The following is a 27,786-nucleotide window of genomic DNA, read 5'->3' on the forward strand; positions in this document are numbered from 1 at the left end:
ATAAGTTCAGTATGTGGCTAGTAGATGGTGCACTAGAAAAACATATTTTACGTGTTCTTTCTATAATTAGCTATGGCGTAACCTCCTGGGGAACAAATGAACATAACATACAAACAGTCTTTAAGCTATATAAAAGGGCTGTATGAATATAAAAAAAGTAGCAAGAGGACTCACCACACTGCGTCTTTTTATATCTACGGGAATCTTGATGTTCCATGTGAATATTTTTTGTAAGCAGTGATCTGCATAAAGAAAGACATCGACCTGTATCCAACGAACAGATCCCACTATGAACACGAAACCAAATCCAGCCTCCACTTACATCTCAGTAGGAAAATAGTTGGCTATTTAATCGAATTAAATTATACAACAAACTAACACAAGTGAGCAAAGACAAAAGTGAAATGTGCGCCATCAGGAACACACTAAAAGTTATCCCTCCTATTTTGCCCTGATGAATCTTATCACAATTATATTCAGTTCTTTCCTTGTGGATATAATTCTTCTAAAACACTATGTGCTAGAAAAGGTATTTTATACTGTCAAGGGTTACCTGAAATTATATGTAAATTATGTTGACAATTATGCCTATGATTAAGAGACTTTTACAATATGTTCTGCAGAGTAGTGAAATATGGTATACAAACATCTCATCTAGTATCTACATTGGCATCCAAAATTATAACAACAATCCACTATTTCCCCATCCTGTGTCTAATTCATGGTATAATCATACAAACTGTCAGCCAGATGTTCATGCGATTGTGTTCTGCACGGGAGATGGCATTCCGGTCAATGGACAACCATGCCAGCGATGAAGTCAAAGCACCTATACAATGAGGTAGTGTTTGCTGGGTAGCCCCACATCCACAGTCACAGATGGTGCAGTATGACACAAAAAAAGATGCCTATCAGACTCTGCAGTGGAGGGCCATTGAAGAGGAGGAAGCAGAACAGTTGCACACTGATGTGGCCCCTATGGCTTAATGTGAATCATTCTGTTGTTTCTCGGATGTGGTGACAGTTCATAGAGACCAAGATTGTATCCTGAAGACCAGGATAGGGTCAACCATGTGTTCAGAAGAGAGGACCATTATTTAGCTTTAAGGGCACTACAGCACCACCTTAGTACTGAACGGCAACTGGCATCTGACCTCGCAGCATCCACTGCATGTGTTGTATCAAGGCAAATGGTGTACAGAAGGATTTGGCAGAGTGGCCTTAATTTTCAGAGACCTGCTGTATGTCTACCCCTGATGCGTCTTCACAGAATGGAACATCTAGAGTGGTCTCATCAACATACCATATGGACGGTCGAACAGTGGGCCAATGTTGTTTTCACAGATGAGTCCTGATTTAGTCTGGAGAGTGAATCTTGATGTATTCATAACTGGAGGAAATGTGGAACATGATTTTGGGACCAAAACATTGTGGAAAGAGACCGATGTTGAGGCAGACCCCTAATGGTGTGGGCAGGGATTATGTTTAACACTTGAACCCTTATTCATGAATTTATATGGATGAATCGGCAAGGTTTAACTGCTGTTGAGATCTTGGGACCTCATTTGCAGTTGTTACGAGGTGCTGTGGGTCCAGACTTTGTATTGATGGATGATAATGCTTGACCTCATAGAGCACAAGTGACTGATGTTTTCTTTGAAATAGAAGATATTGTATGCATGGTGTGGCCTGCTCACTCTCCCAATTTGAGTCCCATGGAGCATGGCTGGGATACACTATGGATCAGCATCCACCAACCATCCTCCATGACTGTGAGCAGCTCTGCAGGAAGAATGGGCATTATTGTGTTAACAGGAGACTGATGACATCTTTCAGAGCATGCCCCATCATAGTCAGGCCTGTATTGGTGCCAGTGGTGATCACACCCCATACTGAGCACATTAATCAGCTGTTGTAACATGTGTGCAAATCTGTTTAGTTGGGAAAAAAATGAAGAACGTTTTTATCTACCATTATGCATGTTTATGGTCTGTATTCTTTACATTGTTTCTAGTTTACTATTGTCTGTTCATACTGTTTTGTGGCAAAATAAAAGCAACCTTGTAAACTTTCGATTTGTTGCTTTAATTTTGGACAACAGTGTATTTATGTGTTTGTACTTATGTAATATTATGTGTTGACAATATCTGCACGGTTCATTTTGTCTATGGATGGACCAATAAAAACATAAATAACAAAATTCCAGAAAACCAATCGAAATCAGTTCCTTAAATCACACTTCCAAACCATTTATTTCAGAAAGAATGGTTACATAATGTCAATATATGAAACAAGACTCTATGAAACTAGTAGCATTAAAAATCATATTGTAATCAAAACAGAACTCAGAACTTTAAGTTAATTGTTTCAAACAGTTAGCTTAGTAAATATTGTTTAAAATATGTGTTTGAAGTAATTTATATGAGCATCATCTACATTTTTTCTCTAATGAAGTTATGCAACCAAATTTTAACAGACTTATAAATGTCAACTTTTAACACATTTACTCAGTCATGTCACTAACACTGTATAAAAGCATCATTGTCATTTGTGATAAATAGCAGGGTGCATAAGCCCATGGGGCTTTTGAAATCTCATTAAATCTCAGTTTCAGTCTCAGCTGGGAAGCACTATGTACTAATATGCAGTATGAACAAGGTTATTAAAATTGATTTATCCTGTGAGGATTGAAAATACATAGCAAGATGGATAAAAAATTACCATATCTTTTTTAATTAGAGTGCATTCCAGACATCATACATGCCTGAGGAACCAAATTAATTTAAACTGCAATGAAGCAAAATTTTTAGCAGTCACTCTGACCACCAGAAAGGAGACAAAGCTAAGCAACCACCTACTACTAATTACATCAATATTTGTGAAATGCTTCTTTAGCTATTTCAAAGCAAAATACAAATTCCACATTTTTGTCACCAAATTATCACACCACTTTGTAGCAGACTATTACAGTGAACACACAGAATTAGAAGCCCCATTTTTGCCCAAGAATTCTCTCTTTAATGGCAACGCTATCAACAGAATCATAAATGCAGTTTTTCCTGTTCTTGCTAGACAGATGAAATAAATTGAGCAAGCAGAGAGTGGATCCACATGTATCATACTCATTACATCTTTCATGGGCTATGCCAGTCACATAAAAGTTTCTACACCACCATAAAATTTTTGCAACATGAAATATAATAAACCTTTAAATATCATAGGTACTGAAAATATATCATATCCATCATAGATCTATACACTAAATTTTGACGCAAAACTGAATCATCAAACCCAAGACTTACTAGTGAAGGATAGAGGAGGGCAGCTGAAAACTGACAGCTGCTCCTCCCCCTAACCCTCCCTTTCCAAAGCACCTCTCCTAGAAAAAAGTCACTCAAATCAAACTCTCATTCTGCCCACAAAACAGACTAACATATGAATTCAGTGTTTCTTGTCAGCTGCTGTAGAGTTTTATTTATACTTACCTTGTGACCATTTTTGTCTTGGAAAGTAATATATTGCTACGCTAAAACAAGGAGTGTCATATTTTAACTCCAATTTATTGCTGTTAATTTAGGTTCTGTTATTAGCCTGAATTACTCCAAATGATTCCTTCTCCCATTCTTACCTCATACTCTGTCTTCAATAAGTTTATTATTGACAGGACATCAAATGCTAACAGTACAATTACTTATGTGCTATAATTCTCTCTGAACTGATTTTATGAATGGAGTGTTGTAGAAAAAGGTTGCAATCACTGGATATTCATTGTACTTTGAATGCATGTAGATGAACAACTGGTGTATTGTAACTTCTGTAGATGTGTTCAACTTTCTTTTACTGCAGTGGCTGAAGCACTGATGAACTATGTTGATCCATGAGCACTCAAAAAAACACTCACAAATCCTAGATATTGGAAGTTGTTATCCAACACATACACATACATTTTGACAATGTCTTAGAAATGTCAAATATTATTGAGGTCTTGCAACAGAAATGTCAGAAAAGTACTATCATCTCCATAGAGTGTATGTAAAGTCATTCTGTTAAATGTATGCATCTCCATCTAGGTGATGAAGGTGGAAAAAATGATGTGCATACACAACAGGTCAAAAGTTTTTGATTACCTACCGTAACTGTGGATTTTTGGGTAGGCCTAAACAAGAATTTCATTTTGAATATTGTGTCATATCCCCATTATCATTATAAAAATGTATAAACATGTAAGGAATAAGTGCCTCTGTTGTGAATTTGAGTGGTTGCTGGCATGGAGGGGTGCTGGTGAGTATCAAGAACAACACTGATGTGCCTTTACCTAAGACAGTTCTGCTGCAATTGGTCTCATTCCCTCAGTTGTCTGTGAAGCAATTATTTCACATTAGTTTACACTACACATTGAGTATCTATCAGTGTGTTTGTATACCAGATCTGGTTCATACCATATTACCTCCTAATGGGATGGAAGTCAGGTATTGGAACTAAAAAATGTGTTGATATTGTAGTTCTACATCTGAAAGGCAATAGTCCTACTGGAGGGAAGGTGGCATTCCTTTTGGGAAACACTAATGAGAAAATTTAGAGAACTAGCATTTGCCACTGACTCCGAATGATTCTGCTCCTGCCAACTTACATCACGCGTAAGGACCATGAAGATAAGAAATGAGAAATTAAGGGTCATACTGAGGCATACAGACAGTCATTTTTCCCTCACTCTATTTGCCAGTGGAACAGGAGGGGAAATGTCAAGTAGTGGTAGATGGTACCCTCCGCCATGCACCTTACAGTGGCTTGCGGACTATCTATGTAGACACAGATGTAGAATAGCAACAAAAGTTGGTGTAGCCCAACCTAGAGGATTGTATACACTTCAGCATTTCAAGCAAACTGAAGTCAACACAAGTGTTCTGCAATCTGAAAGACCCCAAGTAACATCATACCGGTAAGGTCAATTCATATGAGCACAGTAAATGTTAGAGGACTCATACTGCACCTGAAAATTGAGAGGAAGTAAATAGTATGTGAATAGCTCCAATCTCTGTCTCAACAGTGCAATGGAATCTTCGTGAACAAGGTTTAAAGTAGAGCTTAGTGACCAAAAAAAACCTTTATTATGCAGACGAAATAAGGTGAAAAGATGGCAGTGGACACAACAACAGAAAATTGCAGCAATTGTCCAAGGTGTTATTCACAGATGAATCTAAGTTTGAAATAATTGGAAGCCACTGTCAAATGTTTGTTCGTCAACTTCATGGAGAACGTAAGATGAGTCCCTGTGTGGTGAAGCATGTTGGAGGCTCAGACGTGGTGTGGGCATGTTTTGCAGGTGATAGAGTTAGTGATCTAGTTAGAATTAATCGAACATGGAAGAAGGAAGGATATCACAAGCTACTTAAGTTTGATTTCCAGAGTAACCATCTAGAAGTAGATGTATATGTACTGATCATGAGTTTGTTCTGTAGAAGGGCAATGATCTAAAACATGCTTTTAAATAGTGCAGAGGGTATATCAACAGAAAGGAGAAATGTAGGAACTGAAGTATATGATGTGGACAAGTCAGTCACTTGTCATAAATCCCATTGAACTCTCCGGGGTGAACCTGACAGAGGGGTCAGAAAACTGAGGTCATCTAATGTTGAAGATCTATGGAATAATTTGCAGATGTGTTGGTCTGCAATAACTGTAAAAACACTTGAAAACCTTATCTTCAGATTGCCAAGAGTTTGTGCAGCTGTTCCGAGGGCAAAATCTAAACCATATTGAATTGCACTTAATGACAGATTGAGAAAATACTTACGTTGTTGTCTGTTTAGTTTGTGCAATGTGTTTCTACATTGAAATATAATATATAGTTTTTACCATGGGTGATCAAAAACTTTTGACTGGTAGTGTATTCATCATAGAATTTGATGCCACCCCCACTTTTAATATACCACATAGATGTGTACAATTTAATCGTACATGAAGTGTTCTAATATAATGATAATAATAATAATAATAATAATAATAATAACAGTTTGTTTATTTTAATGCTTAGTATGTCACTTTAGTACAAGAACAAAAGTTTATATGAATTTTCACTTAGAACTACATTTGCGAACACAACACTGCAGACTATGCCTGTGCAAATGTGTAAATGAGAGGAAAGCTGCTCATTTCTGTCATTTCTACCTACATTCAGGATAGCTAGTCTTGTTGTTATTTTTTTTCCTAGTGGCAGGACTTTCCATTTCTGTACTGTCTCACAAAACTTCTTTTGGCTTGTTAGTTCTGCCTGTCAACTCATGAACAGTGTATGAATTGTTGTTTATAGCATGTATAGACTGCCCTTGAATGGCATGAAATTTTTTCTGCAGCTTCTCAGGCCACAGTCACACCCATGTACTGCTTTATGTTAGCACTCAGGGGAGCAGCTGAAAAATGTGCTGTGTTAAACATACCTTGTAACTTTCTAGAATTCCTAGCCACTTTTTAAAGTTTTCATCCAAATTTGATTCTGAAAATTATCTAAGAAACTTATAAATAGATATATATAAATTGAATGTTCTCTGGGAGGGGAAAGGTCATGACCACATCCTCCTCCTCCCTCCCGAGCATCCACACTCTGAAGGAAAGCCAAAATATGTAATGGATATTGACTAGTAGCAAGAGCATCCAAAGCTATTTATCATCAAATTTCAAAACTTAGCTTGTGTGGTTTGAGAGGACAATAACGCCTGACTTCAAAAAGTTGTAAGTAGCTAACTCTGACCTCTTGTCATGTAACATCTTTAATGTTCTAGTATCAGTACACCATGCATGATTCCTGCAGTGGCAGGAGCTGTGGAAGAACTATTGTATGCTACCTGACAAAAAAGAGAAGCGCCAGGAAGACACAGTTGTATGCCAATGTCACTTGTACACACCACACACCATTGGTGGATATGTAAATGATTAGAGTTGCAATCCTCTGTGACACACAGAGTGGCACCAGAGTGCATTTGTGTTGTTCATGTTTAGCATTGTTACCAGGCCTGGTAGTGTATACAAGGGGTGTAAACAGCATGAGATGCTGTATGGTCACTGTGGAGGCCTCAGAGATGCCACACACTCATGTGAGACAGTGTTATGAGCACTTCACATAGTTTTAAATGGGCCTCATTGTTTGACTCCATTTGGCTGGCTGGCTGAATTGCGAAGTATTGAGATCTGTGGGGCATTCGAATGTGAGAGTGTTTCGATGTTTGACTGCATGGGAATGTAAGTGCAGGAATGACTAGTAGTGGTATGGGTTATCCTCAGCCATGTGCCATACAGTGGATTGCACAATATCTATGTAGATGTAGAATACTCATCTTCAAGGTTCCAGTTGACCACATCTAATCACCACAAGGGAGGATCACTATACTGTGCACTAAGCACATCTTAACCCCTTCACATCTATGCCTGGCAATCAAGAACAAGTAAAGGACTCCCCACAAGTTTCTGCTTCATCCTCACCATCATTTGAAGACTAGCAGTAGCTGGACTATGGAATTATCATTCCATGTGTAGGCTGCAGTTACCACCACAAGATAAATGGCTGCATTTGGCGTGATGCCATGACTGGGATGCATGGAATGCTAAGAAACAGCAGTTCATTGTGTTCAGTGATGATTCACTATTCTGCACTACCCCAGATGACCATCGACAGTGAGTATGGCAGCAACCTGTGGAAAGGACTCAATCCACTGTTTTGGATCAGCTTGTTGCGGGAGAGGATACAACAGCTTTATGACACCCTTCTCAACCAAATCAGTGGATGCATCCAGGCAAGAGGAGGTGCAACATCATAGTGATAAACAGAATCATACTGCCAAGTACTTCCCAAATTCCACTCGATAATGTAATTACTGAAATAATGGAATTTACTCTCTCATCCTGTAGAGTTTCTTTTCGTTTCTGGGTGCTTCACTTTTTTTGCTGGGGCATGTATGGTAACTAGGAGGGCAATCCCGCTTTAGAGTGTTTGGAACATGAGTGGTCTCTTATGCTATTAATATTTTGCTTCAGAAGAGGTGGCCAGATGATCTGGTTAGCAGAAAGACACACTGTATGTCTACAAAGTTGAAGTTCTTGTGACTTGTCAGGAGCTGAGGTGCCGTACCAGATGGCATTTCATATTCAGCGCACACATTTACAATGGACATTCACTAACTAATAATGCTTCTCTACATGCAGCTCTCATCAGTTCAACATTCCAATAAAGTACCCTTGTGTACCCATCCTCTTCCTCAGACTCTCTCCACGCTGAAGATCTGAGCTGTAGTGGTCACCTGCAGTCAAAACCACCAGCAGATCACTGCTGCCAACAGATTACGGTTCATGGACATCTCAAGGAGAATGAAACAGAATTAGACACTGCTATTTTGACAGCAACTGGGAGAGCTGTACACAACCATCTCCACACAATGAATTTGGCTTCTAGGCCTCCATTACAAACAACAGGGCAAATCACCCAGCACTGTAGTCCATGAACATGACGGGCAAGGTAACACCTAGAATGGATCTTCGATCAGTGGTATTGGATTCTTTTCAGGAAAGAAGTCAAGATTTTCCTGACACCTGATTATTGTCCTAGAAGAGTATGGAAGCAGCAGTTCTACAGGCTAAATTGGGAGAGTGGTCAGACATAGTTTCCTATACACATCTTGCACGCCACTCATTACTGCGGTGGCTAATTGAAGGCTGTTCAGTATTGGGACAGAATCCTCTAACCTATTGTTCTGCCATGTATTCAAAATTTCAGTGATGGCTTTTTCTTTCAAGACTATAATTTGTAAACACATCATGCCTGTCTTGTGGAACCTTCCACTAGGAGGTGACAATCAACCAAATTGGATGGTGTATGGGTCTGCTGACATGAATCACATTTATCATGCTGAGGACAAGCTAAAACCAGTAGTCCATCGTCTTGTGAACCCTCTGCATGGAGAGCCATCACTGAAGAGTGGGACAGGCCTCAGCAGTACTATCTTCAGCATATTGTACACAGCATGCCAAGGAGGATCCAATGATGATGCAATGCCTAGTGGAGAGCAACATGGTGTTGAATGTGATCCAGCAGCAGATTTTGATTTCATGGATGTGCACTATTGAACTGACTGCCTTTATTTTGGTTATTTTTCTGTTTTTATTTCATAGATTTTTTTTAGGGGTTATGCTTTAAGCCCACATTCTATGTCAATATAAGCCCACTCACATTCTTTGATACGCAGATGTTCCGAAGTACTTTTTGAGCAGTTTAGTCAAACAAGGTTGGGAGAAAGACTCGGATGTGGTCTTGTTACATGAAGTAGGGTTGGTGCATAAGTTCTTAGCATTTCTCCGTAAGTTTGTCAGAGACTTTAGTAGTCAATAACATACTCTCCTTCATTATTTACAACAGTATGCCAACATTGTGACAACTTTTTGATTTCACGACTGTAGAAATCACACGGTTTTATGCAAAGAACTCGTCGAGCCATGTTCGGAGCGCATTTTCATCTGGAAAGGATATTCCTTGAAGGTTATTCGACAGTGAGCGGAAAATCTGAGGGTGCAAGATCAATTGAATAAGGTGGTGCGGAATTACCTCTCAGCCCTACTCATTTGCAGTGTTTCTTGTCAGTCTAACAGAATGCGGGAATTATCATGAAGTACCATCACACAGTTTTCCTGCTCGTTGTTCCTGGATTGTGTCTGCAAGACGTCTCATTTGTTACCAATAAACGTTCTAAGTTATCAGTGATGGTTACACCTCAAGGAAGCAATTTTTAGTACACTCCATTGTCACTGTTCCACCAGATACATACCAGTATCTTTTGTTGATGCGCACAGGTCTTTGTACGGGGAGTTGCTGATTTGTTTGGGCGTAAGCATTCCTTTCTTTTCCTAATGTTGACATAAAGACACCATTTTTCATCACCATTAACGATACAGTATAGGACGGTCGTTGTTGTTCACGAGCCAATAAATGACGAGTAAGCAGAGATGTACATTAGCTACCCGCCGATTTTTGTGATTTTCACTTAGAGCATGCAGTACCCATACACCCGACTTTTGAACCATCCACATTGCATGCAAATGTCGCACGATGGTGGAATGATCGCTGTTCATCGCATCTGCCATTTTCTAGCGTCCACAGCTCCATTCACTATATTGTTGTTGTGGTTGTGGTCTTCAGTCCAGAGACTGGTTTGATGCAACTCTCCATGCTACTCTATCTTGTGCAAGCTTCTTCATCTCCCAGTACCTACTGCAACCTACATCCTTCTGAATCTGTTTGGTGTATTCCTCTCTTAGTCTCCCTCTACGATTTTTACCCTCCACGCTGCCCTCCAATACTAAATTGGTAATCCCTTGATGCCTCAGAATATGTCCGACTAACCGATCCCTTCTTCTGGTCAAGCTGTGCCATGAATTTCTCTTATCTACAATTCTATTCAAAACCTCCTCATTAGTTATGTGATCTACCCATCTAATCTTCAGCATTCTTCTGTAGCACCACATTTCGAAAGCTTCTATTCTCTTCTTGTCTAAACTATTTATCGTCCACGTTTCACTTCCATACATGGCTACACTCCATACAAATACTTTCAGAAACGACTTCCTGACACTTAAATCTATACTCGATGTTAACCAATTTCTCTTCTTTAGAAACGGTTTCCTTGCCATTGCCAGTCTACATTTTATGTCCTCTCTTCTTCGACCACAATTAGTTATTCTGCTCCCCAAATACCAAAACTCATTTACTACTTTAAGTGTCTCATTTTCTAATCTAATTCCCTCAGCATCACCCGATTTAATTCGACTACATTCCATTATCCTCGTTTTGCTTTTGTTGATGTTCATCTTATATCCTCCTTTCAAGCTGCATTCCGTTCAGCTGCTCTTCCAGGTCCTTTGCTGTCTCTGACAGAATTATAATGTCATCGACTAACCTCAAAGTTTTTATTTCTTCCCCATGGATTTTAATACCTACTCCCAATTTTTCTTTTGTTTTCTTTAGTGCTTGCTCAATATACAGATTGAATAACATCGGGGATAGGCTACAACCGTGTCTCACTCCCTTCCCAACCACTACTTCCCTTTCATGCCCCTCGACTCTTATAACTGCCATCTGGTTTCTGAACATATTGTACATAGTCTTTCGCTCCCTGTATTTTACCCCTACCACCTTCAGAATTTGGAAAAGAGTATTCCAGTCAACATTGTCAAAAGCTTTCTCTAAGTCTACAAATGCTAGAAACGTAGGTTTGCCTTTCCTTAATCTATTTTCTAAGATAAATCGTTGGGTCAGTATTGCTTCCCGTGTTCCCGCATTTCTACGGAATCCAAACTGATCTTCCCCGAGGTTGGCTTCTACCAGTTTTTCCATTCGTCTGTAAAGAATTCGTGTTAGTATTTTGCAGCCGTGGCTTATTAAACTGATAGTTCGGTAATTTTCACAATTGTCAACACCTGCTTTCTTTGGGATTGTAATTATTGTATTCTTCTTGAAGTCTGAGGGTATTTCGCCTGTCTCATACATCTTGCTTACCAGATGGTAGAGTTCTGTCAGGGCTGACTCTCCTAAGGCTATCAGTATCACTATATAGAAAAGACAAAATGGCAATATTTAAACTCAAACATTAACAGTGAACTACACATAAAAAACGACAATCGATAGATAAACTCACAGTAGCCGGAACACATGCAAAAAACGAAAACGCTACGAACTTATGTACCGGTATATATAATTACGATTCAGATGATATATTTGCTAATTATTTAGAGGGAATCAGAAATTTTGTAGCTCTCCGCTCTTACCCGTCAAATGAAAGTACAATGGGTAATCATGAAGCTGTAACTATTACCACGAAAGAAATAAAGTTATGTAATTAAATTATTTTCTGCAGGTACACATCTGCAGTTCTGCTACACATTGAAATACCCACCCTACAGTTCCGCAGTACGCCGATAAAGAGAAATAAAAAAAAGGCGCAACCTATTGATAAAGTGGAGAATGGGCTGAGTCATTTAGTTTTGGGTCCAACAGCAGGGGTGACGTGCACTGATGGCGCGAGTATTTCGGTGTGTTCCAAGACTACAGACACGTTTCTGAACAAATGTAACTATTCCGAAACCCCTTGTACTTACCACCGAAAAGGTAAGAACCACTTGACTAAGTCATGTCTATAAGGGGTGTGGATGAGTAATCAGTTTCCTGTTTGAGACATTAATTTTTGGGACGACATACCGGTATGCAACATTTTCATTCAAAAAACTAAACCGTATCAAATGTTTTCTAGCTGCATGTCATCAAGTAAGCGTCCATATCAGTTGTCTCTTCCGTACCCGAAATTTCTTGTTTTCTTCCTTGACGCCTGCTGTAGTCACGGTAAGCAGAAACTGCAGTATGTGTCCTATGATTTTTTCTTTGCGTTCGGTGAGGGAGAGAAAGCTCTAAGGGCCATCTCTGGGTCAATGAATTACACACTCACTTTTCAGCTTACTGTATCAGTATGTCACCCATCGCCAGGCAACTCCGAGAGAGGTGTGCAGCCAGCCGAAGCTGGAAAACTAACCGGATGATCACCCGTCTCCACTAACAGAATTCTTGTTTTTGTGCAAGGGACTCATCGACCTGTCTGCCAGCAATGATTAACCTGCGCTGACAGGTTAACTATGAGAGGGTAAGGAAGATAATCGGGTGTTGAAGAAATTTCATTGTGCAGTCGAATCGACTCTTTCCGAACAAAAAAGACGAAGGCCACGGCAGACCGTTAGGAATGTACGCGGCCTTGGCGGACAGCAAATGTCAGGCCCAACCGGCTAACCTCCAGCACAGCGGGCTGACCGCTGCAGTTAACGGCAAAACTACAAGTAGACTCTTGTACTTAGCCTACTCCATTGTCGAAAATTCGTGGTTGATACCATGTCTACAAGCTTCATCGATTTAACCAAGCACTGGTGGTATCAAAAATGTAAGAATAATGTTAAAATATGAATTCAAAATTAATCAAAATAACATACTGTTTTACAAAAAATTAAGTCATTTTAATCGATATTAGATTCTGTTTCCTTTTAAAGTATAAGGCCTATAAATATCCACACGCTGTGGAGTCACATTATTACGAATAACCACTGGTATCCAGAGTAACCACCGTTCTTGGCATACACAGTAGTCGGGCCAGTTGGAAATGACTTCATCATATGTTTATAGCTCACCATGAATATCTGAACCATGCTGTTTCGGCGAATCGCACAGCTACTGAATAGTGCAAACCGAACGTTCACACTGTGAATAAACAATTCACATAGTCATACAGATGTTCCATAGCGTTAAGATCCAGGGAGTTAGGGAGGGCAGGGAATACTTTGAATTCTTGATCATGCGCATCTAGCCATCTGAGGAACATTGTAATCGTGTAGCAAGGTCCACTACGTTGCAGAGAGTCATCGTGTGTGCGTGAACGTGATCTCTCTAACTACAAAAGTAGAGAGTCTCTTTAACAAAACTGTATACAAACTTCCCTCAGACGATAGCTCCGTTCTCTACGCACTAAGCTCTTCCAGATATGGTTACATGTTCCCCGAGTCTTGTGTCGGAAATTTTGACAACCATCCGTACTTTAAAGCTGCAAACGCACCTTACAAGTGAAGTCTAGCCGTGGTCAAGCAGCAGTAGCCCACTTTCGATAACGAATCGAACGAGATGGTGCAATGGGTAGTCGCTTTGGCGCTAAATATTTCCGTACTAGAACTGGAACTGTTGCGAGAATATTAGCATGGCCCTTGCGAAAGGATGGTATGCACTTTATTCTATTTTATTTTACTTTTTTTATAGGTGGTGAGATATTGGACTCGCGTTCGGGAGGACCAGGGTTTAAATCCTGTCCGAGTATCCAGATTTACTTTTTCTGTGCTTTCACTTTTATAGAAAGTATGTGAAATCTAAATACGATTCCGCAAAGACAGTGTCACCGGTTGTCCCGCGAAAAGTGTAAACACGAAGAAAAGTGTAAGGGTATAGGTTTCCGCGGCCTCAGTCCATTCCAATAAAATCCTTTTTAGTGTGTGACCACGTTGCATGTAGTCATGCAAAGTACCAGCGTTTCGGCCGCTACTCTAGGCAGCCTTCACTATGCTTATTACTGACACGTTGGTGGGATTTTATTGAAATGAATAAAAGTGATTGGTTACTGTTATTCGTGTATTTCAGTTGAAATTTGTGGTACACATTATTTAATCTAACTTACACTTATGATAAAACACACACACACACACACACACACACACACATATGCCCGAGGGAGGACTCGAACCTCCGACGGGGGGAGCCGCGCTAACCGTGGCAAGGCGCCGAAGACCACGTGACTACCCCGCGCGGCTTTCAGTCGAAGTCCAAATATATATTTTATTAGATGCACATTAGCCTTTTGGACATCATAAAAAAAATGGTTTTGGATTAATTTATTCACTTTCTTCCTATTCACTCTACGGTTCCATGAGTGCATGAATCTGAAATTTCATTTCAGTTTTCCCTTGTTTGACTGATGAAGTTTCGTTAACCAAGTGGTCACAGCGTCGAGTTTATCCTCGAGCAAGAGGTTTTATTTTAATCTGCATGGCCTTCTTCCAAACAACGTCGTACGTTGTCTTCAGGGTAGAACCATAGACATTGCTGAGCCTATTGCTATAGAGGACCGCATCTACCTTAATGCTTGCTTGGATCTAAATTTGCACTGTACATAATACACCTCGCAGTAGCAACAAAGGGTTGAAAAGCCTCCCATATACACTAATGTATCAAAAACATCCGGACACCTATTAATGGACATTAATATGGTGTATGTCCACCCCTTCGCCTTTATGACGACTAAGACTGTACTGAGGACACTTCCAGTTAATGACTGCGGAGGAATGGGAACTCATTCTTCATCAAGAGCCGAATCCAGAGAAGGTAGTGATGTTGGACGCTGGGGTCTGGAGGGGAGTCGTGGCTATAACTCACCCCAAAGACGCTCCATTGGGTTCATGTCGAGGTTCAGACAGGCTACTCCATTTGAGGAATGTTATTGTCCGAAAATCATTGCCTCAAAGATGCTGCTTTATGACAGGATGGATTTTCATGCTGATACAATCATCATCTGCGAACTGTTCCTCTATTGTAGGTAGAACACAATGCCGCAAAATGTGTTCATATCCTTCCGTATTTAGCGTTTTCTTAACCACAGTTAGAGGATCACACTCTAAAGACGGAAAACACCGCCATACCGTAATACCACCTTCTCTGTACTTCGTTGTTAGTACTACACATGGTGATAGGTAACATTCTCCAGGCACCCGCCAAACCCGAACCCTTCCATACGATTGCCGATGGGTAAAAAATGATTCATCCCTCCAAATCACACGTTTCTAATCACCCATTGTCAGTTGGCATCGTTCTTTACGTCACCTGGAGCAGGAATGTGTGGCTTACAAGGAGTTGTTCGACCATTGTACCCCAGATTTTTTTAACTCCCTACACACAGTCATTGTGCCAGGTGGACTTGTGGTAGCACTTCGGAACTCGTAAGTGATTCTTTCCACTGATTTATTGTGATTTTTTACCATCACCCTCCGCAGTGCTCGACTGTCTCTGTCCGTCAGTACAAGAGGTCTACCTGGTCATGGTTCAGTTGTGGTTGTCCCTTCGTGATTCCACTTGACAATCACATCATAAACAGTCGCCTTTGGCAGCTTTAGAAGGGTTGAAATGCGAATGATGGAGTTTTTTACTCAGGTGACAACCAATTAATAGTCCACGTTCGAATTCACTGAGCTCTTGTGACTGACCCATTTTGCTGTTACTGCCTCTTCACTGACACCAAAATACTCGCAACCTAATTTTATATTGGCAGGTCCGCCTCTTGTAACAAAATGGTTCAAATGGCTCTGAGCACTATGGGACTTAACTTCTGAGGTCATCAGTCCCCTAGAACTTAGAACTACTTAAACCTAACTAACCTAAGGACATCCCACACATACATGCCCGAGGCAGGATTCGAACCTGCGATACAAAGGAGTGTCTAGACACTTTTGATCAGATAGTGTACATTTGTACACTCATGCTCAGTGTTGACATAGATTAGGCTAACTGTTTGTGACTAAATAAGCTGATTCGATAAATTTGCCAAAAGTCATGTATAGGACAATGACTCTGAACAACATAAAGCAGTATCGTCATCGCAGAATGCCGCAAAAGACTATCAACCGTGTGATTCCTACATACATACGTAGCAGATAACTATTTCGGAGTTAAACGGCCATTTGTGCGGTCGAGAGAAGACGCTTGGAAGAGCCAGCACATCGAATGGTGTGTAGTTGTCATTTGCCAGAAAACTCCGATGGAGGACTATTGACAGATTGTAAGCAGGCGAGACTTAGAGGTGACCACATGGTTAAATGTTGATCCTAGGTTTTACAGTTGGTAGTGCCAACATGTAAACTTACGGTAACACTAGACTTAATTTTTTTTCTTTAATGTACACACTAGCTGATATATGAATCTCTCAATGAATTCCTCAAATTAACGAAATTTAGCAAGTTCATTATTTCGTCAGACAAAATCGTAGGTACCCTTACGATTTTCAACCGAGTTTTCAAATGCGAGACAGTAAAGTTGGCTGTTTATACACTGCAATTGAATCAACACGACAAAGAAATCAACCGCCATTGGTCAAAGGAACTAAATATTTCCTCTACATCCAAAATTTGTTGTCGAACATATAGGTTCAAATGGTTCAAATGGCTCTGAGCACTATGGGACTTAACATCTATGGTCATCAGTCCCCTAGAACTTAGAACTACTTAAATCTAACTAACCTAAGGACAGCACACAACACCCAGTCATCACGAGGCAGAGAAAATCCCTGACCCCGCCGGGAATCGAACCCGGGAACCCGGGCGTGGGAAACGATAACGCTACCGCACGACCACGAGCTGCGGACGAACATATAGGTGTACATCGTTCGTCCTAAAAGTGCAGGGTGAAGTTTACCACTACACTTTCGTTTAGTTAAAGAATGTCTTCAAAATTATGAAATTCCTGAACTGCTTTCCATGTTAAAACAATTTTTATCAATAGGTTTAACGTTGTTTCGTTTGCGTCCAGAACATTTTGCCCTGGAACGAAACCTCTAAATATTTGAACTGGAGAACGTTGTACGGTACACCTGTGTAGTTCAAATTTTTAAAATTATTTTCTTTTTACATTTCTAATTCATAATAAGTTATGATTCCGGGTACCGTTAAAATTGTCAAACGTTGAGAGGGACAATTTCCTCGTTTTTATTGCTAACAAAACGGTTTCCATCACATCAGAAGACAACCCGTAGACTTGCAGCGGCGGGGCATACGGCGGCACTTAACTGCTGGACGCACTTAACTGCTGTCTGTGTTCATTTTAACCACACGCGTACATGGCTCACAGGCGCAGTGTAAAACTTGATGATTGGCAGCGCATGAGTAGGTGCGGTTTTCCTGCAATGCCTTGTATTGCCACCACCTTCATTAGGTGGTGGTGCCTATACTATCACATAAATCTAGCCTTCCGTCAGTGATGCGAGTGTCATGTACACTCTGCAGAAGCGTTCACGGTGAACTGATGACATTGCTTGTGCTGTAAGGAAAGAAACTGAGCTATTAGTGGACCTCAGTATTATAGCATCTTGGAATGAGGGCGCTTCGGTCGGCTTATCGTGAGTTTTTACCATGATATCTAACGAAAACAGGCTGAACCACTTGATAATATACTGAGATGACAAAAGTCATGGGATACATCCTAATATCATGTCGGACCTTCTTTTGCTCTGCGTAATGCAGCAACTCGATTTCGCATCGACTCCACAAGTCGTTGGGAGTCTCTTGAAGAAATAGTGAGCCATGCTGTCTCTATATCCGTCCAGAACTGCGGAAGTGTTGCTGGTGCAGGATTTTGTGCATGAACTGACTTAAGATTATGTCCCATGTCGGGCGATCTGGGTGGCCAGATCATTCGCTCGAATTGTCCAGAATGTTCTTCACACCTCTCGTGAACACTTGTGGCTCGGACATGGCGCACAGTCATCTATAAAAAATGCATCGTTGTTTGGGAACATAGAGTGCATCAATGGCTGCAAATGGTCTCCAAGTAGCCGAACATAACCGTTTCCAGTCAAGATCGGTTCAGTAGGACCATAAGACTCAGTCCATTTCATGTAGACACCACCCACATCATGGAGCCACCACAAGCTTGCACAGTGCCTCGTTGAAAACTTAGGTCCAGGGCTTTGTGGAGTCAAGTTTAAATGGCACTATGGGACTTAACATCTGAGGCCATCAGTCCCCTAGACTTAGAACTACTTAGACCTAACTAACCTAAGGACATCACACACATCCATGCACGAGGCAGGATTCGAACCTGTGACCGTAGCAGCAGCGCGGTTCCAGACTGAAGCGCCTAGAATCGTTCGGCCACAGCGTACGGCTTTGTGGAGTCACATTTCAACCCTACCATAAGCACATATCAACTGAAATTGCGACTCATCTTGAAACGTCCCCTTAGAAAAATTATACATGACTGTGCTTATACTGACACACAGTATTTTTATAGCGCAACGCAATCTGACTTTCAGACATCCCTACAAAAGAATGGCCCTGACTATCATTAACCTATACCTTTCACAAATCACTTACCTCACAAAAATCCTCGTTACTCAAGCTACTGCAATACAGCGAGCGCCACTACTGCCAGCTAAATAAAAGATTCAAACTACTGAAGGCACTAACTACTGATAGGCATAGTTAGCAAATGAAAGATTTTGATAGAGAACAAACAATGTATTTACCTTAATAGTCATAATATATATAGCAGTTCATGACATCCAGTCTTATAAATTTCAAAACTCCGCCATCTCTCTCCCCACGTCCACCACTGCTGGCGGCTCACCTCCAACTGCGCAACGCTACGCGCTGTTAACAGCCAACTGCCCAACACTACAATAGCCAACAACAATGCAAACCAGCCACAGACTGCACACAGCACAGCCAGTGATTTTCATACAGAGCGCTATGTGGCGTTACCAATAAAAAAACCTATACAGTCTACTTACATAGCCCCCATGCTCCCCACAAAAAATTTTACAAATTGTTTTGGGCAGTGGCCAATACAGATTTGAAAAAATTTTTCATAATTACAATAACAAAGAAATCAAATGCACACACTTATTGATACAATGTTGGTCAAAAGCTAAAATTTTCTCACAGCCCATAAAGACAGTCCAGATTCTTCATCACAGTAAAATTGCAGTGTTTTTCTCAAAGTCTGAGCAGTAAAAGAAAATGCACACAGAAGTAGTGGATTTCCATGCAGTCTTGAAGAAGTAGAGTTTCCCACAACCTTTTCCACAAATCAGAGTCCCTAACCACTACTCATTATTCCTTACCTTATTATACATATACATATCGTCGACACTTCTACAATATTTCATCATAACCGATACGTAGCATAATCAAATTCCTCATATAGCATCAGCTTATTGATCATAAACATACCTCAACAGCATAATACACATCGTCGTCGTAATAATGTCATAACACCCCAGTCAAATCTCAAAAACGTCGTAGCTTTCTGCAATAATTTCAAAACTTAAAAAAATTTGTCTGCTCATTTCAATAGTGTCATCTACCTCAAACGTACTTTAAAATCATGCTCCCTTACCAAATACATCATTCAAAGCTCTCATAGTATCACAATGGTTCCGAAAACATATGAACAGTTCACAAAGTACAGACAAAATACAATTTCATAAGTGTGAAGTTACCCAACTGTGTAACTGCGTAAACATGTGTCACTGATGTAGTAAAAAAATGTTTATCTCTCAGTTAAATGATCAGATAGCTATGTAATTTGTGTGTTGGAGAAATATGGTACCGATGTGTAAAGTTGTATAAGCAATTACCACATTAGCTAGGGCTCCTTGTGCTTGCCAAACACATGGTACACAAAGTAAGCGTATACCCCCCTGAGGATTAATGTAATTATACCCTCAGGTGTTACAGATTACAGCAATGGAATGAAATGTATCATGGAAAACTTTCTTTGTAATTCAAAAATCTTTAAAAATAAATGTTTTAAGTATAAAATTAATCACTCAAATACGTGTACTGTAGCGCTAAACTGTGCGTCTTGTTGCAACATAATCTCTGTGGAAGTGTCGTAGTTATCGTCCTCCGAAAGCTAAGTTCTGCAGAAGTCAATGTACTTACCTCATGATAAACAAAAGTGAAATGCTTTGCGTATAGATATCGTAGTTATTATGCTTATTGGCGTGATGAAGAAAGTACTGTACAGTAACGTATTATTATGCCACGAAAAAGGCTGTCTCATTGTTGCTATACCACAAAAGTTACTACTAAAACATGTTTTACTTTCCAGAATAATGCAGAAAAACTGTGTAGATATAAAACAGAAACACCGCAAAAGCAACATTGTTAATTGTCACTCATTAGTAGCGTCGTGATAAAACCGCGTAGTTGTCACATAAACTAACCACTTTGTCGTCTGGTATCTCACAGAAAGTACTTTAAATCCAGAATGTATTTTCAAGTAAACCAAAATGTTGCATTAAAATCCCATTAGCAGTCCTGGTAAATGTTCTAAGTACGTCGTTACGTAATCGTGCAACTAACAAGCAAGAATGTACACACACAATAACACTGTGTTGTCTGTTCACAATAACAATGCATTCGTAATTTCTGTTTCAATAAGTTCTCTTGGTTCTTGACTGGATATTTAACTTCAAACATTGTTGCATGTTAACAGATTCTAAGTCTGACAAGCATACTAGTGATGTAACGTGAAAAGTTATACGGCAAAGACAAAGTTAAAAAGCAGATTATCTTTCAATAAGCGGTTTTACATGTGAAATGTGGTGTAACCCTTTGCTCTTCCTAGTATGCAGAGTTTCAACTTTAACGCAATTATCATGTGGTATACGTCGGTAAAGAATACTGGAATTTTTCTCAAGGTTAGCGTCTATGTTATTTTTCCCTGAGCCAGCGGGCGCACGTGGCTGCCTGCGGTGCGAGTCATTGTCTGTTTCTTTGTTGGCGCGCGTCGTTACTGGGATTAGGAGACCTAACTTCTACAAATTCACCTTGTCGAGAGTGCCCTGCTCTGTTTGAATCTCGCCAGTTCTGATGCAATTCAAGTCTGTCGTTACGATTATATCGTCTGTCGTCATGTCGGCAGTTCCTGTAATTTCTTTCTTGTCGGTTAAGTGGTGGAGAATTTCTCCCTGAATTATCACTGCACGGTGGACCGTTGCGTCTGAAGTTCTTCTGTCTCCCGTGATAAAAATAGTTCTGGTTGCCATATTGTCTGTTTCTATGATTGTCTCTGTCATATTCATTACTACGGAAATGCGATCTTTTTCTGTAACTATTACTCTGCCAGTGGTTGTCATATGGGTGGTGTCTGTTCTGTTCACGATTTGCGTTGTAAGAATAGCCTTGTTGTGTCCAGTTATTATTTCTTTCACCGCGGAATTGTGACGGATGTGATCTGTAATTTTTGTGCTCCTGTTTTCGCGTTCCGCGATTGTCAGTGTCAATTTCCAATTCTTGTAACAGTCCCTGAAAAGCTTCAGTGTCGTCTTTGCAACGTCCTGCCAAAATAATATGTCGTAAATGTTCAGGCAATTTGATTAAACAAATGCGGATGAGTTCTGAGGGGCTGTATGGGTTTGAAAGATACTGATTCTTATGTAACATGTCTTCGAAATATTCACAAGACTGGAAAATTCAGATTGTTCGAAATGTTTCATCATTATGATGCTATGTTTTACTCGGTCTTGTGTAGCTTGAGACCAATATGCTGAGAGGAAGGCATGATAAAATTCTCCTTCACTGTGACAATGGTGAATGAGCGATCGCATTCTTACAGCTGGTTCATTCTCTAAATAGCCACACATAAATTCTAATCTGTGCTCTAATGACCAGTTGGGAGGAAAACAATGAGAGAATTGATGGAGCCACGCTTGTGGATGAATGTCGTTGCCAGAATTCTTAAATGTTTTAAATTTACGTGTAGTAATGAACAGCTTATAGTCAAAATCATCATGTCGGCGAGTCGCATATCTGTCATTGTTACGTTGTTTCGGCGGTTCCATTCCAAAACTCGGTGTGCCTTGCCAATTTCTTTGATAATTTCCGAAGTGTCCTGTGTTATTATTTTGTGGTTGTTCTGTATTTTTAAGTCCCTCTTCCCGTGTTGGAGCGCGAGTGTCCTCTGAAATATGTAATTTTTGTATTACTTGTGCCAACTGATCTTGTACTTCCCGGATTTCTCTTTTGTGTTGCGTATTAATTTGATTCTGATTTTGTTTGAATTTCTTAATTTGTTCATACTCTTCTGTGTCAGTGATGGCTACAGGTCTTGTGTTGTTCAGATCATCATCTACCTTTGTAGATAAGTTAGTGAACTGATCCGAAAGTTCGGCTACTTTCACGGATAGTGTACTTATTTCCTCAGTGTGTTTTCTGAACCAAGTTTCAGAGTATCTACTGTGTCCTTTAAGTTTTCCTGAGTTTTTGCAAGTTGCGTAACCGAGTCGGTAGATGCAACTGAATCAATTTTAGCCTGCAGGGTGTCGTGATTTTCATGAACAATGGTTTGCAGTTCTTTTATGGCTGCTTCGTGATTCTGTAATGCATTTTCATGCTGCGAAAAAAATAGGTTGAAAATGCTCACAAATTTGTGTTTTTACTTCATTACAGACTTTTTGACATTTCGATTCAATGTTATGTAACTCAGAAGTTAAATCTTCACGTATTTGTTCAAGTGTGGTGTCTAACTTTTGAAGCTTTTGCTGTGTTTGTCTCTGATTTTGTTCCATTGTGTCTAACTTTTGAAGCTTTTGCTGTATTTGTCTCTGATTATGTTCCATTGTGTCTAACTGTTGCTGTGTTTGTCTCTGGTGTTGTTCCATTGTGTATAACTTTTGAAGCTTTTGCTGTGTTTGTCTCTGATTTTGTTCCATTTGTTGCATTAACTGTAATAACAATGCATTAGTGTCTGGAATCTGTTCCTCTACGCTTTTTGGCAGTGCATTTGCACCGGCAACATTCACATTTTGACAAGCAGAAAATGTGTCTTGACTTATTTGAGAAAACGGTGAGGACGCAAAACCTGAATCTACAGTATTTGCAAAATTGTGTCCTGTCATTTCGGATTCCTGAGGCGAGCTGTTGCCGAGCGATCGATTGATAATGCTTCCCTGTTCACTAATTGTTTCACTGCCTACGCCTTTGTTTGCCACTCGCTCCATTTCACTATGCACATTACCAAATTACTATGTTGAACATTAGTTAATTCATTACACGGTGGCGCTAACACACTGCTTTCGTCTTCACTGTCATTTCTCAGTTTACTTTGGAGCGTAGTATTACGTTTTTCACACGCCATAATTGTCACAATATTTCACACAATAACACAGAAAAGCACAATTTGAAGAGCAAAATAAGAAAACACATTAACATAGCATTGAAAATAATATCTCGTTAATTGCAAGCGCAGCTGGGAAATACTTGGTGCAAATCTACATGTATGCCACAACTGTTTTACTGTACAACAATGTAAAACTACAACTACAAAGGAAATTCTCTCTATGATTACGCGCTAGCAATAAACAATAGCTACACTAATTACACAAACTACAAGAACAAAATCAGAAGATTCCAGTGAGGTATCCTCGGCTAAGGGTCGACATATGAAACGTCCCCTTAGAAAAATTATACATGACTGTGCTTATACTGACACACAGTATTTTTATAGCGCAACGCAATCTGACTTTCAGAAATCCCTACAAAAGAATGGCCCTGACTATCATTAACCTATACCTTTCACAAATCACTTACCTCACAAAAATCTTCGTTACTCAAGCTACTGCAATACAGCGAGCGCCACTACTGCCAGCTAAATAAAAGATTCAAACTACTGAAGGCACTAACTACTGATAGGCATAGTTAGCAAATGAAAGATTTTGATAGAGAACAAACAATGTATTTACCTTAATAGTCATAATATATATAGCAGTTCATGACATCCAGTCTTATAAATTTCAAAACTCCGCCATCTCTCTCCCCACGTCCACCACTGCTGGCATCTCACCTCCAACTGCGCAACGCTACGCGCTGTTAACAGCCAACTGCCCAACACTACAATAGCCAACAACAATGCAAACCAGCCACAGACTGCACACAGCACAGCCAGTGATTTTCATACAGAGCGCTATGTGGCGTTACCAATAAAAAAACCTATACAGTCTACTTACAATCTGAGTAGGCCACGGTTTTCCGATCGTCTAGGGTTCAACCGACTCGGTTCTGAGATCAGGAGAGGCGGTTCAGGCGATGTGGTGCTATTAGCAAAGGCACTCACATCGGTCATCTGCTGCCATAGCCTGTTAATTCAAAATTCCGCACTGTCCAATGGATGCGTTCGTCGTTGTTCTACATTTATTCTGCGGTTATTTCTCGCAGTGTTACTTGTCTGTTGGCACTGACAGCTCTACGCAAACGGCGCTGCTCTCGACCATTAAGTGAAAGCCTTCGACTACTGCGTTGTCTGTGGTAAGAGGTAATGCCTGAAATTTAGTATTCTCGGCACAGTGAAACTGTGGACCTCGGAGTATTGAATTGCGTAACGATTTCCGAAACGAAATAACCCATGCGTCTAACTCCAACTACCGTTCCGCGTTCAAAGTCTGTTAATTCCCGGCGTGCGGTCAATAATCACGTCGGACCCCTTTTCACATGAATCACCTGAGCACAAGTGACTGATCCGCCAATGAACTGCCGGCCGCGGTGGTCTCGCGGTTCTAGGCGCTCAGTCCGGAACCGCGCGACTGCTACGGTCGCAGGTTCGAATCCTGCCTCGGGCATGGATGTGTGTGATGTCCTTAGGTTAGTTAGGTTTAAGTAGTTCTAAGTTCTAGGGGACTGATGACCGCAGATGTTAAGTCCCATTGTGCTCAGAGCCATTTGAACCATTTCGCCAATGAACTGCCCTTTTATACCTTGTGTACTGCGATTTGTGTATGTGCATATCGCTATCCCATGTCTTTAATCACCTCAGTGTACACTGATAACCCAAATTATTTAGACCACTGCCCACCGCGAGGTTGGATGCCACTTGTTGGCGTCGCGGGCACGTGAAGAGGTAACAAAAGTATGTAAGCGGAGAAGATACGGAAGGGGGATCACCCTACCGAAGATATGGGCTGCAATTAGGGAAATAAATTGAGACAAGCTACCTTGACAAATGGCAGATTATTACTACGCAAATCCTGTGAACGGGTATCTTGAAAATGGCGAATCTGGTCGAATGTTCACGTGCTACTGTCGTGAACATCTACGGAAAGAGGCGGCAGGACAGTGAAACTACTACTAGCCACTAAATGTTTGGACGTCCACGACTCTTCACAGAACGTGGGATTCGGAGGCTTGTCTCCTCTGTAAAGTAGGATAGATGGTGATCTGTGGCCTCTCTGCCGAAAGAGCACAATGCTGGTGCACGCACAAGTGTTCCGGAGCACACCGTTCAGCACCGATACATCTTCATATGTTGACCCAACGACATCGTCAATTACAATTGCAATGGGCACGGTACCACCGAGATTCGATCGTCGATCAATGGAAATGTGTCGGCTCTTTGGGTGAATCAAATTTTTGGTAGACTAGTTCGATGGTCGTCTCCACAAACGCCGTCAGCGAAGTGAACTGCAGCTCGGAATGTGCAGCGCGCCACGGACGCAGGCTAATGGGAGCAGTATTATGCTATGGGGGACACTCCTGCGCTTGCATGGGACCTGTGGTGGTAATCGAACACACGCTGACAGCTGCGAATCAACTACATCTCTTCATGCTTGATGTATTCCCCGAAGGCAGTATAATTGTCCATGTCTCGGAGCCAGAACCGTGCTACAGTGGTTTGAGGAGAATTATAGTGAACTCACGTTGATGTCTCGGCGACCAAATTTGCCTGATGTAAATCCTATGGAACCCATTTGAGTCGCTATCGGACGTCATTACCGCGTACGCAAATCAGCGGCCTGTTATTTAGGCGAACTGCACGACCTGTGCATAGACATCTAATGGCCCACAGCTCCATAAACCTACCAACATATTGTCAGATCCCTGATACGCAGAATCAGTGGTGTACTTTGTTCCAAAGATGGACAAACAAGCTATTAAGCAGATGGTCATAGTGTTTCGACTTCTCAGAGTATATGGACAGTTGTCTTTAAATCGTCCACAATGCGATGCGCTTTCCCTAGTCACCACTACAATTGTTTACTGTAGCGTCTCCGCGTGTTTCCGATAACGGCCAAGGGAGAAAAGTACAACATATAATGGTCGGATGCTAATTCGTCGTCGTCGTCGTTGTCGTAAGTCCGAATACTGGGTTGATTGAGCTATCCACGCTAGTGTATCCTGCGTAGGCATAACTATTGCAGCCTAAATCAATTTGAACTTGCTTACAGTATTTGAGCTTTGGTCCTCTTCTACAATTTCTATCCCCTGTCCCCCTATACTTTCATCCATTACCGAACTGACGATTCCTTGTGTCTTAGGATATGTTTCATCACCTGATTCCTTCTATTAGTGAGATTTTGGTATAAATTTCAGTTTTCCCAGTACGGTTCAGTACCTAATTAATTATTAGAGCCGGCCGGGGTGGCCGAGCGGCTCTAGGCGCTACAGTCTGGAACCGCGCGACCGGTACGGTTGCAGGTTCGAATCCTGCCTCAGGCATGGGTGTGTGTGATGTCCTTAGGTTAGTTAGGTTTAAGTAGTTCTAAGTTCTAGGGGACTGATGACCTCAGAAGTTAAGTCCTATAGAGCTCAGAGCCATTTGAACCATTTTAATTATTAGATCTACCCATTTAATGTTCAGTATTCTTTTGTAGCTCCACATTTCAAAAGCTTCAGTACAAGAGCATAGCCCTGGAATTACCCTCCAAACTGATACTCATTGTTAGCAAATATCTCTTTTTCTAAACTGATTTTCTTTCTATTTTCAGTCTGTATTTTAAATCCTCTTTACTTTGGTCACCATTTATTTTGCTGCGAAAATAGCAAAATTCACCTACAACGTTTAGTGCCTCATTTCGTAATTTAACTCCGTTAGCATCGCCAGATTTAATTAGACTCCACTCCATTACCCAAATTTCACTTCCTTTGATGTTCATCTTATACGTATTCCCAAAACACTAGTATTCCATTCAACTGATCTAAGTCTTTTACCGCCTCTGACAGACTGTGTCATCAGCAAATCTCAAAGTTTTTATTTCTTTTCCGTTAACTACAGTTTCCTTTCCTAATTTGTCCTTCGTTTCTTTCACAGCTTACTCAATATACAAACTGAATAACATTGGGGATAAGCTACGACCCTGTCTCATTTCCTTCTCAACCGATGCTTCCCTTTCGCGCCCTTGGACTCTGTACGAGTTCTAAATGACCTTTCGGTCCTTGTATTGTATCCCTCTACCTTCAGAATTTCAAAGAGTGTATTCCAGTCATCATTGTCTTCGAACTTTTCTAAATTTACAAATGCTATAAATGTGGATTTGCCTTTGAGAACGAAGCTTTTCGCGACGGCACTTATATATAAAACATTCTCGGTATTCTTGGCGCTTGAGTTATGGATGAAATCTCGAGCTTTCGACGATTACCTCCTTCGTCATCGTCATCGTCAGGAGCTGACGGTCAGCTCCTGACGAT

The sequence above is a fragment of the Schistocerca piceifrons genome, chromosome X (assembly GCF_021461385.2).
Source record: "Schistocerca piceifrons isolate TAMUIC-IGC-003096 chromosome X, iqSchPice1.1, whole genome shotgun sequence".
Lineage (NCBI taxonomy): Eukaryota > Metazoa > Arthropoda > Insecta > Orthoptera > Acrididae > Schistocerca > Schistocerca piceifrons.